Source organism: Nelumbo lutea, chromosome 4 (assembly GCF_056320005.1).
Source record: "Nelumbo lutea isolate HS-2025 chromosome 4, American lotus-T2T, whole genome shotgun sequence".
Classification (NCBI taxonomy): Eukaryota; Viridiplantae; Streptophyta; class Magnoliopsida; order Proteales; family Nelumbonaceae; genus Nelumbo; species Nelumbo lutea.
The window spans coordinates 99,777,358-99,793,019 of record NC_142687.1 but is presented as its reverse complement, the minus strand read 5'-3'; positions in this window follow the sequence as shown (position 1 = coordinate 99,793,019).

Sequence of the window (15,662 nt, the reverse complement as noted above, 5' to 3'; positions counted from 1 at the left end):
GGCGGCCTGGCATAGGCACCGACCTGGCAGCCTGGCCCAGGCGCGACCTGGCAGCCTGGCACAGGCGCGACATGGCCCTGGTGCAAGCTGGTAGCATGGCCCAAGCGCGGCCTGGCGGCTTGGTCCAGGTGCCGACCTAGCGACCTGGCCCAGGCGCAAATTGGCAAGTTGATAAAAGAATTCGGCTCCACAAAAGACCTAGTCGCCTCTTTGGCATGGGCAAAATCAAAGATAAAGGAGAGTGGACTACGAGTTGCTCCTAGAGCCTAAGGTCTAAGGTGTCGAACTGGCAAAGACTTTGGCACCACATAAGACCTAGTCGCCTCTTCGGCACGGGCAAGATCAAGGAGAGTGGACTACGAGTCGCTCCCAGAGCCTAAGGGCCAAAATACTGAACTAGCGAATACCTCCTCACCACATAAGGCCCAGTTGCCTCTTCGGCATGGGCAAAATCAAGGAGCGAACTGTGAGTCGCTCCCAGAGACTAAGGAATTGAATCGATGCTTACGAGCTCATCGAATTATTCATTACGGGCCAAAAGGAGAAATTTACTCCCTTTGCCGAGTTACTTTCAGCTCTGGAGTGGGGGGCAAATGATGAGGGTGGATTTGGTCCTCCAATGATATTGTGACACGTGGCACCTTGGAACAACTATGTGACACCGGAAACCACTTTGGCAACAACTTGCCTTAGCCAAGTTGATGGTGTCCCACCTGGCGGCCTGGCCCTGGCGCGATCTGGCAGCCTAGCACAGGTGCGAGTTGGTAGCTTGGCACTGGCAGGACATGGCGGCCTGGCCCTGGCACGGCCTGGCAGCCTGGTACAGGTGCGACCTGGTGGCCTGGCATAGGCGCGACCTGGCAACCTGGCACATGCGCCGACCTAGCAACTTGCAAGACATGCTCGCCGACGAATTCGGCATGCATATCCAAACACTCCCACGATCCTTGGAAGTTGGCCCACATGCCGAACGATCCAGAGGGTAGTCAACGTGCATGGCAATTACCTCAGGGAATCTCAGACTACTTACACAACTTTTCAGAAATCTCGGATGCGGTACGTGAATCCCATGCCAAACAATTCCTATATAAAGGCACCAACCCCAATGACATAGGGGAGCAAGTAAGCATATTCTAGCTCTCATACTTTGTGATTTTTAGCTCGCAGTCTACTATGAGAGTACTGATTTAAGCATCGGAGTGACCTCGCCAGGTTAACCACTCCGGGTCCTCTGACATTTGGTTCCTTGTAGGTCTCTAAAGAGCAACAAAGCTCATCAATCCAACTCGGCACATAGGCAACTCGCCACCTGGTCAGCCTGGCACCTCACACACAGGCAGCTCGGCACCTCATAGGCAGCTCGACACTATAGTCAGCTCGGCACCTAGCCTGCCCAGCTCAATTCCGCTTGGCAACCAAAGTTCTCCACTTCGGCCTGAGTCATCGGCCACTTGGAAGCAGACCAAATGACGAGGTACTTAGCCAAAAAATCGATACATCAATAAAAATCGATTCATCAACATCCATCACATACTCTTTGGCACCACCTTGTCAGGTCGAACTATAGGTAGATTGGCCAATGTGGGGCCAATGTCTAAGGTGACTTACCTCCGCTGATCTAGTAGATATTCAGCCCTACCTTGGTAGGTCGAGTTGAAAATAGACCGGACATATTAGGTCAACGTAGGAGGCGACCTACCTCTATCGACCTAGTAAAGATTTATGACGTGATAGGCAACCTCCTCGTAGAGCGAGCTATCGCTTCTAACCTTTCTAGGATCATGACACCACATTGATGGAGCTAACTACTGCCCCCGCCCGCTTTGGGCATGATTGGTAAGGACTTCCTACTTACACGGAGTCCACCTATGAGCATGAAACCACTCCCGAATCAAACGGACCGGAGATCTCGGATGCACATCATGGAGCTTATGGCAGCCAGCTTATATAAAAGCATCCCTCTCCTCAGAAAAGGTGCATGTGATTTAGCATTCACAGTTCTCTAGCTCTCTCAAAACTCTTCACTGACCTAAGTATCGAAGTGTCCACCCCAAATAAAACAACATGAGTACTCTTATACTGTTCTTTTACAACTCAACCTGACAAATTCACCAACCTAACATCCGAGCTATCCTATTGCAGGGAATTGCCAAATCGCAAGCCATCCTATAGCATGGAACTGCCAAATTACACATCGATTTCCCGATACATGTTAGGATGTACCAAGACTGTATCTGTTCCTCAAGCTTGATGCTTCATAGGCGTTTCACACGCACATCCTATCATGTATTGGGAACATCTCCCTTATTTATTAGTTATTATTTACAGGAAATGTGTGCATGATGGATGTTCCTGTAAGGCACGGATGTACCTATCAGATGGGTGTGAGGTGCGCTGTGAAACGAGTAGATCCGAATTCATGAGATGTTTAAATGTATAACTGCATCACATGAGTGGGTAGGTGTGGGTTGAATCGCATGGGTAGGACATCCGGACTCGTTCATGAGTTTTTCTTCGGTCAGCCTGGTGAAATGATCAAATCTGAATTATGAAACGCAACCTTGCTCGACATTGGCCATCTAACGGCACCGTCAATCCAAGCAGAAACATAGACAATTGAGTGTGGGGCCACCATTGGATCAAATCCATTGGGATGGAATTTCTTGGTTTTTGAACCTAATTATCCATGGAAAGCACAAATTGTATGTCAATGATGATTGAAGCCAATATCTAACTATTCAACCTCAATACGGCAAAAAGCATAAACCTTGACTTTGGGATTAAAATTGATTCGAGGTTGAGACCTGAAAAGGTTCATATATTTGAATTCAATTCGATTAAAGCTTGAGAGAAGCTTCATGTAAAAAATAAAATTTATATATATAAAATATTATATATATAGCAGCACTAGTAGGATTTATCAAGAAAAGTAAAATAACTAAGAAAAGAATGTAATGTTGTTTACTTAAACTTTTATTTTAATAATTTGTTATAAATATATTTTTATCAATTTAGTAATTTAGATTAATTATATTAATATTTTTAATAAAATAATAAATTATTGTTAATTATTTAATAAAATATTTTTTTTCATGTTATTTGTTAGTGTTATATTTTATTTATTTTTACTTTATTAATGATTAAATGTTTTGATTTTTTGTAAATATCCACCCAAGTTGCACGCATCGTAACGTTTGTAATTGGCCTGGACCAAACTGAGTACAACCCATGTATGTATTATTATTTACTTTTTTTTAATTATTTTTAGATGGTATTAAAGCCAAAGGAACTATGAGGGATGGGCTACCCCCATTGTATAGTCCAATGAGCCAAAAAATTAAAAATGTCAAGCTAAACTTTGATAGTGTATTGATAGTTTTTAAGCTTAACTGGCCTATCCCAAGCCCCACACCTTAAGGCCTTGTTCGCTTTTCGATAATTGACTTACCCAGGTAAGTCTTTTTATTTCCCATGTAAATAAGACAATGACCATTTTATCCATAAAAATCCATTATTAAAAAGGGCATTTTTGTTGCATTCAAGTGTCAACAACTTTTCTCCCAAGTAGAAAAGTTATTTACCCACTTAGGAGATGGGTGGTAAGTGATAATCAGGAAAATAAAGTTTCCCTAGTCTCCACATAAATTTGAAATGGGATTCTTGGTCAATGGGAATCAAAATTCCATTGACTAACTTTCCCCTTCTCAAAATCCACAAAAAGAATACCCCCTTATAATATTTGTCTAGGCCTACAGGCTTGTCCATGTTAACACACACACACACACACACACACACACACACATATATATATATATATATATATAATTTGCTATCTAAATATTATATAATAATATTTACTATATATGCATACAACTTCCAAGTTGATCTTATTATGAGTTTCTTAGTTTGGGTCTTATCCACTAGGGCTGGCATTGGACTCCAAAAGTTTGATACCCATATAGACTTTGAATTCGATTATCCTATATTTGGATGCTAGAATGTGCATCGGGTTAATTATTCAATTAGATGTGGATTTAATCCCATCCAATTTGATTAAAATCTTCATTTAATAAAAATTATTATTTTGTATATATGTAGTATAATTATGTATATACATAGATATTATGTGTAATTGTACATATGTGCACTCATACTTTAAAATTCAAAATAAAACATAATAATAATCAGATGTGGATGTAGATCTAGAAATTTCATAATTGGATGTTATTATGGATGTAGTTGGATTTGATTTGAATTTGATCCATTTACAACCCTACTACCCACATTATGTGTGCACTTGGTGCATATTTGAGTTAGACCTAATTCAAAAGAAAATAGTTTCTTGAGCTTGAAAATTTATAGATATAATCGGATTATGCTAAGTTATAAACGATTTGTTACTTTTATTATTACTTTTAATTATCCTATCAGTACTAATTTTTATTAATTTATTAATTTTTATTAATTGCTAAAGTTTAATATTTATATTATTTTTTGTTAATTTCCCTACTACTCGCATTATGTGTGGGCTTGGTGTAGATTTGAGCTAGACCTAGCTTAGAAGAAAATATATGCTTGAGCATAAGGTTGGGCTAAGTTAATTATATTTAAATAGAATTAAATTGTATTTTAGTTTTTTATTTTATGAATTACTAATTAATTTTTAGTAATTTCTTATCTTTTAATAGTTGATAGATAAAAACTTTCTAAATTTTAATATTACTATTATTATTATTATTATTATTATTATTATTATTATTATATTAGTATTATTATTTTATATATTTATTATATAGATTACTATTATTATTATAATTATTATAATAATAATAATAATAATTATTATTATTATTATTATTGTATGTGTTAAAATATGTTGTATCATGTATCACACGTTATAGGTTATAGACAAATCAGATATGTTTTTGAGAATGGGTGAACATAAACCTATTTAGCTTGTCTTCTTCGTTTGAGTGATAAAATAGGTTCTACATTTTAAATTTTTATTAATTTTTTATTTTCATATAATTTTAATGGGTAAAATTATTAATTTTAAAAATATTATTAATTAATTAAAAATACATTAATACAATAATAAAATAAAAAGAATAAACAAAACAAAATACATTAAAACACGGATTCTATTTGCAATATATCGATCCATGTTTAAATATTAATATTATTAAAAATATTAATTAATATTTTTGTATTTAAATTCTTATTTTTATTAGTGTTCATTAAGTTTAATTTTTAACTTGAATTGAAATGTTTTTAATGTTTATTAGTTTTAAGTGGAAGTTTAGTGGATTTTTAAATAATTTTTTTTAAATAATATTTTTACTTTTATTGTTTAACCTAAATCAATTTATGTTATTTGATTTATTAATATTTTTCTATATTATGTTATATTATTATTCTCTCTCTTAAATGTTTTAAATATAATAATAACATAGACTAAAATAAGAGGCTTTGGAAACCCCAAATGTCTCTCTATTATCTCTCTCTCTAGTGTACAATGATCCAATCAAAATAGACAATGATTACTTTTTGTATTTTTAAAACAAAAGAAAATACAAAAAATACAAAAATTGAAAAAATAGATAAATAACTTCTCTCAAATAAGAGATATGCTGACATGGACCATCCAATTTTATTATATATATAATTAAAATGTATACATATAAAAATTTAAAAAATATTATAATATTATAAACTCGATTAAGCTTATGAACTTCATAAATTGAATTTAATTGATTCAAATTGATTTAATTAACAAACAAAAGTATGTATTGAACTTAAACTGGAGTTAAAATTATATTCAATTTAGATTGAACTGAATTAACCTTTTTATAAATCGAATTCAAATAATTCATCAAAATCTTATTCGTGCCAACACTAGTTACTTGTCAGGTAACTAATATCGTGGAGAGTTGTTAAAGAATCATGCATAAGACACGTGTAAAGAATGACAAAGAGCGTTCAATTAATCAATTTAATGTAATTCCAAGCTACAAAGTCAGAATGTCACATGCATTGCAATGTTGTTATTAAATAGGTTTAGTTTGAAAAGAGTACAAATACAAATTGTAGGTATAAATACATACAAAATAATATAAAATACAAGATTTTACATTTCATAAATTTACATTTACACTCCTTCCAAACTGAGACTAATGGATGGAAAGATAAGAGTTCCATTGGCATAAATATTCGATTTGTGGTTGAACCAGTCAATCAGACCGGTTGATCAGAAATCCAATTATCCAAAATTCCAAATAGGTCCTTGGATCTATTTATAGCCCTTATAAAAGTCAAATTCTATATATTTATAAGACACCATTAACATTGCATTAATATTATTTATAAAGTAATTAATAAATTAATAAATTAATAAATTAGGTGGATTGTTATTTATTATTATGATCCACAACTCAAGGCTGATAGGGCTCACCTGATCGTGCCTATTAAACTTATTAATATTACGTTAATTTATTTAATATTAGCAATATAATCAGCAAATAATTACTAAACTATGACACTATTATTTAATTAATTGACTGATTAAATCTGATTATCCTTCATTGTTCACTTTATTCATTAATTGGGGACGGTTATTTTGCTTCAATTTTTCCTGACAAAGCCCATGTATTACATGGGTCCCGATGTGTGCCCAGTGCGTAGGTGGCAAGTTGGGTCGTAAGTAAATGGGTTGAGTAATTTAATTAACAGAAAAAGGGGTTAAACATAATTTTATCATAATTTTTATTCATTGTTAATTAATAGCATATTTTAATTAACCATGAATTAAAGTTATGTCAATTAACTATAAATGTAATTAACAGTAAATTTCACTAAATTAACGATAACTTATAATAATTGATGATAATTTGTGGATTTAGTGAAATTATCATTTGATCTAACTATTAGATGTTGGATTTCCTGTGCATCACATGGGGATCTTCTAGCATAGTTAATAAAAAAGAATAAAAGAAAGAAAATAAAATATTGATTCAGTCCATGTGTCACGAGTAAGCTTTTTATGCCTTTTATTAATCATTTTCATCACTAATAAGAAAAATTCTCATTTATCAACCTGTTTTCATATGATGAATATATAAATTAGAGATATATCCGATATTTTTGTGTAAAAAAATTCTATATTTATGTATAATTTTATATTTTTATTATTTGATACACGACATTAAAGCTATGTTTGGTTTGAAGGAAAATATAGGGAAAGGTAAGAAAACCTTTACAACCATTGTATTGGTTTCCCTACTTTTTCCTTAAAACCAAACATAGCCTAAGGGTTGACATGACCTCCCACCAGCACATGAGGTGTTGTAAAAAGGTTGTCTTATTCCGTGTCTTTCCCATGTTGTGGGGTTGCCAAAGAATTGAGTGAAGTCCTCCGGCCTCAACCATATATTTAAAAGTCATTTATATTTTGATTTTTTTCTTTAGTTTAGACACATTTTTTCCAAATACAAACTTTTAATTAAAAAAATTGGGAATTCGGGTCCCAATGGGAAATCCATTTCCATTGGGGATTAGGATTTGAGGCTAAATTTCCCCCTTGACACAGATCGGCATTGGAGATGGGGATTAATTTAAAAGCTGTGGTTAAGAATGGGGAATATGGTTCCTTTCCCCAATCACACACACACACACACATATATATATATATATATATATATATATATATATATATATATTTGAGTTTATGGGAAGATGTTCTCAATGTTTGACTGGATTCATATGCTTTCGAAATGTTTTTACTTGCAATGAATCTTATCCCACAAACGAGGCACATTGGATGAACCGGGAAGAACCATTGTGAGGCACGAAAAGCATATAAAGGTGATATTTATAGATTATCAAGAGAGCTAGACACATAGAGAGAGAGAGAGAGGTGTTTAATTAGAGAGAGAGAGAGATAGGTGTAAACTTTAATTCCTCATACATCCTGATAAAACATTAGTTATTGATCAATATTGTTGACGTCCATGGGTTAATAATACATGAATTAATAAGCATGAGGGGTAATTTGGTCATCTAATGATATTACGACGCGTGGCATTGTAGAATAGAAAAGTGACACCTTGGCACCATGCAAGTAGATTCCAAGAGTACTTCAAATACTTCACAATTGTATCGATAACCTCGACACCACTTTGGTAGGCCAAACTGTGGACAGCCAGGCAAGACCTCAAGCCAATATAAGAGGCAACCTGCTTCCACTGATCTAACCTGACTCTAGTTAGCGACTTGCTTGACATATCAAGCAACCAACCCCTTAAGTGGGCTATCGCCTCCGAATTCCCCAAGATCATGACACCACATTGGAAGAGCTGGTTATTACCCCACCCGCTTCGGGTGGGATTGGATAAACGTTACGCACTTATGTGGAGTCCACCTCCAGGCATGAAACCACCTCTGAACTAGACGGGCCGGAGATCCTGGACCCCTATATAAGGGCCTCACCTCCAATTTCATAAGTTACGTGAAATTTAGCTCTCTAACTTAAGCATTAGAGTGCCCACCCCGGGTCAAGCAACCCAGACACTCTAATTACTTTTCTCTTGTAGCTCAACCGAGTGACCTACTCAATCTGGTGTCTGAGCTGCGATCCAGCAGGGAGCTCTAGATCGTGCATCATCAATTGGCACCGTTTGTGGGTAACACTACACAAAATCTGTATTCTCATTCTCTCTTTCTAATTACATCTATAATAGCATCTTCCAACAACAACCCTATCAGCAACGTCAACAACAATGTACATGCTGACGGAACATTCACAGGGGGCAAGACCAGTACGTCATGCATACCGATGTCTCCTTTGTCACTATCGAGAAGTTCATCGTGCCCCTAACCTTGCCAAGCGTCCCTGTCACGCAGAACCCTAACCGCCCTCTACCCACTATGAAGGCGCCACTTCCACCGATCAAGCCCTCCATGGTTCCCGTTGGAACCAATGGTCTCCAGTTCAATGAGTTGGTGCAATTCGCCCGTGGGATTGATCTATAGGTGAGAACATGGGAAGGCCATTTTTTGGCACTAGCAGCGATGCAACAACAACAACAACAACATCGGTAACATCAAACTGCAGGGCAGAACACTAACCAAAACTAGCAGCCCAACAACCGAAATCAGAACTAAAACCAAATACTAGACCCACCTCGCCTTCACAATGACTAGAACTAGGTTTTTGCTATGGAGTCAACCCGAGCTATGATGTCCGAGGCCACCAACTCCACTGAAGGGTCCCGAATAAGGTGTTGTAGATGTGTATGCCACAACATAGGAAGGAGACACAACATCGTAATCTCAAGGGCAAAATCGAGGAGCTGATCCACCGAGGTTACCTGAAGTAGTTCATCAAGCATGAGGACCACCACCAACTTGTTGATCAGCCCAGAGAAGTGTCATAGTCGAGAAGGGATCAAAACAGGGACAACCTCCTCAAGACCCACCACCAGTAGAGTAGCCCATCCATGGTGTGATCAACATAATCACGGGTGGGTCCATTGTGGCAAGATGTAGTACCTCAATGGGAAAGAACTCAGTCCAGAAGTTCATGCATGAGGACGAGAACCCACCCAAGTGCCCTCACGTGGAGGAAATCATTTACATCACCGATGATGACGCTTAGGGGATCCAATATCTGCATGATGACGCTCTCGTGGTCAAGTTAGTGATAAATGACTTTGAGATAAAGCAAATTTTGATAAACTCCGACAACTCGATAGACATCTTCCTGGAGGCATTCGAGCAGATGGAGCTGGAGAGGAAGGACTTGCAATCGGCCGACGCTCCCCTAGTTGGCTTTAGTAGAGAAGTGGTATGTCCTCCGCATAAGAGTGCCAATGACAGCGGGCTTGCCACCAAACCAGGTGCACTTCGACAACAATTTCCTAGTTGTTGCAACATTCTTTCCCTACAACGCCATCTTAGGACAACCGATCCTACACGTCCTTAGAGTCGTGGTGTCAACTTATCACCTATCGATGAAATTCCCAGTGGACTATGGAGTAGGAGTGGTGTGAGGATATCACCTCGAGTTGCGGAAGTGTTATGTGGTTGTGCTCAAAGGCAAAGGAAAGTAGGTCGCTAAGGTCGATTTGGAGCCACTCCCGGAGAATAGTGACAAGAGAGCTCGCCCCATGGAGGACATCATCCAATTGCTGGTCTTAGATACCAACCCGCGAAGACAGTGCAGATCAGAGCCTGCCTCATGGAACCACAATGTTCTAAATTGTCAAACCAGTCTAGTTGAGGAAAAGGAACCTCATACAAGAGCAATTGAGGATAGTGGATGAGGAGGCAGAAAAGCTCCTCACAACAGACTTCATTAGGGATAACCAATATTCGAATTGAATTGCAAACCTAATATTTATGAAGAAGGCCAACGATAAATGACACATGTGCATCGAATACATTAACTTCAAATAGCCAATGACTAATGCCAAAAATTGGACATGAACTCATGGTTATCCTTTAACATAAATGTTCAACTTCCAATAGCATCTTCGAGTCTTGAAACTCAAGTGAATAAAATGAATCGTGAGAAGAAAGGCAAAACAGTATTCCATCAGTTTTATTGAAATGAGCGTCCCTCTTTACAATTAATCGATAGAAGGCTCTCCATGAAAAAGCTTATGGATAGGACTGCAACCTGGTTTTAATTAAGTTGGATTGAATTTCAGGTTAGGTTTAGGATTCAAAAGTATAAACCCATCTTAATTTCTGCAGGTTGGATTGGGGGTGTGTCACTCTGGTTGGCCTGGCCTGGGGTAATTAGCATTTTACACTTTTTTGGGTAATGCATATATGTAAAAAAGCCAGCACTTACTTTGGAGTCCCTGTTGTCAATTATGATGACCTTGAAGAGATCAGGGTGGGGCATTTGACTTTAGGGTCGGGGACGGGGCAGGTAAAACCCGGCCCCTCCCTGCCCCGTTGCCACACTTATCATATTTCTCTCCTCTAATTTAAGATTTTAATAAGTCCATAGCGGGGTACTTCCATCCGCTGACCCGATAAAAATCCAACTCTGACCCGAAACAGCCCTAGATACATGACCATTTTTTTTTTGTTTGTTTATCTATTTTTATATTTTTACTACATGATTTATGATGCCATGGGTCCAGAGTCCAGTTGAACTGTTAACCAACACAGGCTAGGACGGTTGAATTTATAATGTGGATCCAATCTCTTTTTTTATTTGCAATTCAGATTAATATTATGCTGAGCATTTCTTTAAATTAATTGTAAGCATATATAATATTATAATTTGAAAAATATGGACTACTTTAATAATTAATACTTTTTTATAGGCATATTCGTAGATCCTTTAATAGAGTATCAGAGTAAGATAATATAAAATTAAATTTGGAGGGAACTAATAACAGTATAGAGTATTTTGGTGAGGAATGAGTCGATCAAATTAATTAATTATTAATTTTATTAGACATATGATATTGTAGTATTATTATTTGTGTTTAATTTTCTATGTTAAATAAAGTTTTTAATATAACAGAAGAGAATTGGATTAATAATAAATAAAATGAAGAAATCATTAACAGACATTTCAAGTAATGACAATTGAGTTGCCAATGTCTTTTGGTTATTTTCTTCTTTACAAATTAAAAAATCAGAAAAATTCAGATATGGATCCAGCTAGAAGAGTAGATGAGGACTGTTAAGCTGGACTACTTGTACTTTATATACACAATGTAGATGCATAAGTTAGAAGCAAATACCTACTAACTGGAGTAGTTGAAGTGATAGCACCAACCCCACAACAGTTCAACCTAGCCAAAGAGAAGGGGTTTAAATTAGCTGGAGAGAGGCCAGCTCTACTACACAATAGTCCCTGAAAGTAAAAAAAGGCAAAAGTATATAAAATCACCCATATGTATCCTTGAGTTCTCATTCAACAAATGTAAAGAAGAGTTCGGCTTTTAAAAGAAAAAAAAAATGTAAACAAAAGTCTTCATAAGACGATGTGACATTGACCCTCCAGCCCATGCCCTAATAATTCATTTACTTTATGCATTAAGTACACATCAAAGCCCTATAATTTAGACAATTTGCTTAGTAAACACCTCCACCGAATGTGATGAAATGGAAGATGATGAACCAAAAGAAACTCATAAAAAAAGCTTGTATGTTAATGTGAATGGGGGTGTTTGTCTCTTCTTGCTTAGAATGTTGGTAACCCTACGTTAGAAATTTCGAGTAATGTTATTAAAATTTTCTTTATAAGGAAACAAGTGAAAATTAGGGGCATTCGTTTTTTGGATTTCGAAAGAGGAAAGTTGGTCAATGGGATTTTCGTTTCCATTACTTATGTGGGGATCAGGGAAAATTTATTTTCTTGGGTATACCTTTCCCCTAGGCCTAGGTGGATAAATAACTTTCCCACCTGGGGGAAGTTGTCAACACTTGAATGGGATTAAAACGCCCCTTTTAATAATGATTTTTTATGACTAAAACAGGCATTGCTTTATTTATCTGGGAAATAAAAGAACATGGGTAAAAAAGCGAATAGGCCTTAGGGGGCATTTGCCTTTTAGATATTGAGAGAGGGAAAATTGTGAATCCTTTTGACCAAAAAACCTATGTTCTTTTTTTAGATTTATGTGAGGACCTGAAGGAAAGGTTTATTTTTCCATGTAAGTGATACCCATCTCCCAGGTGGATAAAAAAATTTCCCACCTAGGGGAAATTACCAACACTTGGATGGGACAAAAATAACCCTTTTAATAATAGACTTTTATAACTAAAATATTTATTGATTTATTTACCTAAGAAATAAAATAACATTGATAAATTCATTTACATGCTAAGTAACTTTCATAGCCTTAGTGGTATATCTTAATTTATTTTTTGGAAGGTTACTAAAAAGTATGCTCTCTGTTTATATATTATCTAGTTTTACCTAATATACTAATTTCATTTGAAAATTGTGGCTGAAATTCTTTGAAATTTCAGTGAAAATGTCAACATTTTGTAAGCATGAATCTAGTGGTTTTGCTTTCTCTTAAAGCAAACTGCAAGCAATTTGGAAGAAAGTTAAATAAATAACATTACTTTGATAATTAGAGACAACGTTTCCTAGTAACCACCTCCTAATAATCTTCATTAACCGCCCATTGGAAACTTTTTGCTTTTGTAAGTTAAGGCCATTCAGACATAAACAAAACACCCTCTGACCCTTAGATTAATAAATGAATTAAAAATGTTCTAGAGCCCTGTCCTCTTCACTTCATTAATTAATGAGAAAATGTTCTATCTGTTAAGTAAAAAATCTTAGAGACTATGGGAATATGTATACTTTTGGCTGTGTTATTATTACCATATTAATATATCATGTTGCCTATTGGTATTTTCATAACTTTCCATGCATCATTCAGTTCCTGCATGATCTTATTGTATCCGACATTCCCGTAATATAAATGGATGCTTTGGATTGTATTCCAAACAAAAGAAAAAAAATCTTCCATCATTCGGTTTGTATTCACATAACTATAGAAAAGAAAATAAAAACAAAAACAATACTACCTGTCCGGATTGATAAGTTTTAATTTGACTAGCTTAGATTGGTAGAGAGGCCAATTCTCTACACTCAATAGCTTTGATCTTTGGATTTTATGTTGGAGAGTGATTAGGACACATCCTATGCATATATATGTTTGACAAACAGTGTATATATCTAGTGAAAAGACCAATGAAAACCACTATTTGTTACTATAAAAGTCAAATTATAGAGGTGTTTTTGTCGTTTAGTATATACACTTATGAAAGTGTATAAATTATAACAAATACATAAAAAGAAAGAATAAAAAATAAAACAATATACTAATAAAAATGAGTGTGCCCAAACTGGTCACCATCTTTAACCAAGTACAATTAGTGTCAATAATACATATAGCCATTTCTTTTCCTACCAAACTTCATTGGTGAGGACATCATCACCTGACAAAAATATAATATCTTTTAGCCTTCCATACCTTCCATGGTGGTGGTTCTTGGAACTAATGTGATAAGATTGATCGTGCATAGCTTAGAGGAACTTGGATATGCTGCCTGCAAAGTAATTTATAATTCAATTCTTACCTACAAGACATTACAACCACAGAGTCATCAGGAACATCACAACTGCCATTAATAGGGAGATATTCTTGTGGGTAACAGATTTGGAGCAAGTTTTTAGATATCATATTAGTAAGTGTGCACTTATTTTGTACATGACAATTTTTATGATGGTGATGATAGTAAATAATATGTTATAAAAACTTTTCTATAATTTTCTTATATTTTTATATTGATAAAAATTATTCATATTTATCACACTTACTTTTGTATAATATGATAAATATATAATATTAGAGATGTTCTCAAATATTTTCTACAATATATTATGATATTAAATATATGATCAAGATGGTAAAATGATCTCACAAAATATTATGATACTGAATATATGACCATCATCATATGTGATTCTGTATATCAATATATATATATATATATATATATTATCGAAAGAAAGAAAATAACTAAAAAAAGAAATCTCTATCACTATACATCCACAAATGCAAATGGATGGATGGTCAATCATATATAAACTATAAAGTGAAGCTACATTAACTGTTAGATCACGTGTGAACTTTTACATTTTACCATCTGCCATAGTACCATATTTCAAAATACAAACGCAGCTTTAATTTTGTACATTTTACCATCATAGTATTGCAAAGACAGCTGCCTAGTTTGATTAAAAAATGGGATACTCTTCACCTGATGCAATGGTAAAATTCCGGGCTGACCAAGTGTCAGAAGAATGGGTTTAGGTCTGAAAGTGATTAATTTTGTACAAGTGTTACAAAAGTTAGGTCACTGTCCAATCAACCCGTCTCCGATTATCAGGACCACCATTACTTAATGCCCCTTCAATAGCACCCTCTCATCCCAGTGGGATCGATAAATCCCACTGTGTAATAAAAATATCTCTCATAAATAATAACATACAAGTACGAATGTCGCCCATGTGTGGATGATACATGCTGTGAGGAGAATATCCAGACTATCTCTCACCTGCCTGCCGGCCATGTCCTGATTTAGTGCCTACATCAATGCGCACTTTGAATTCTTTACAACCCGTGGAGTCCTTTCGGCTTTGGAGGACGGTAGAGATTGTCCTTGGAAGGAGAAAGCTTTGCGATTCAACCTCTTATTCAATTAATATAGGATGTACAAGAAACCACTAGTTTTTTAGGTTAACCAAAATCAAGCCAGTCCGGTTTTTCGAAAATACCGAGCCGAAAACAAATTGATCGATTTGGTTAATCGGATTTTTTATTCGACTTTTTCTGATTCAGTTTGTTTTTTCGGGTTTTCGGTTTTTTATGGACACCCTAATAAGACCTTCATTTTGACCTCTCTCTCTCTCTCCATTTGTATACCTTCGCTATCCAAACTTCTGACAAGTTGGGTTAGCATAAACTACTTCCACTCTATGGTGGTTAATGCGTCTCTCTGCCCTATTTGGTGTCTATTTGGTGTAGGCTGGTGGGGCTAATATTTCAAGAGGTTGAGAATGGGAAATGGCCCAATGCTTATTGTTCCCAATTCAATCCCCTCCCTACTCACATCCT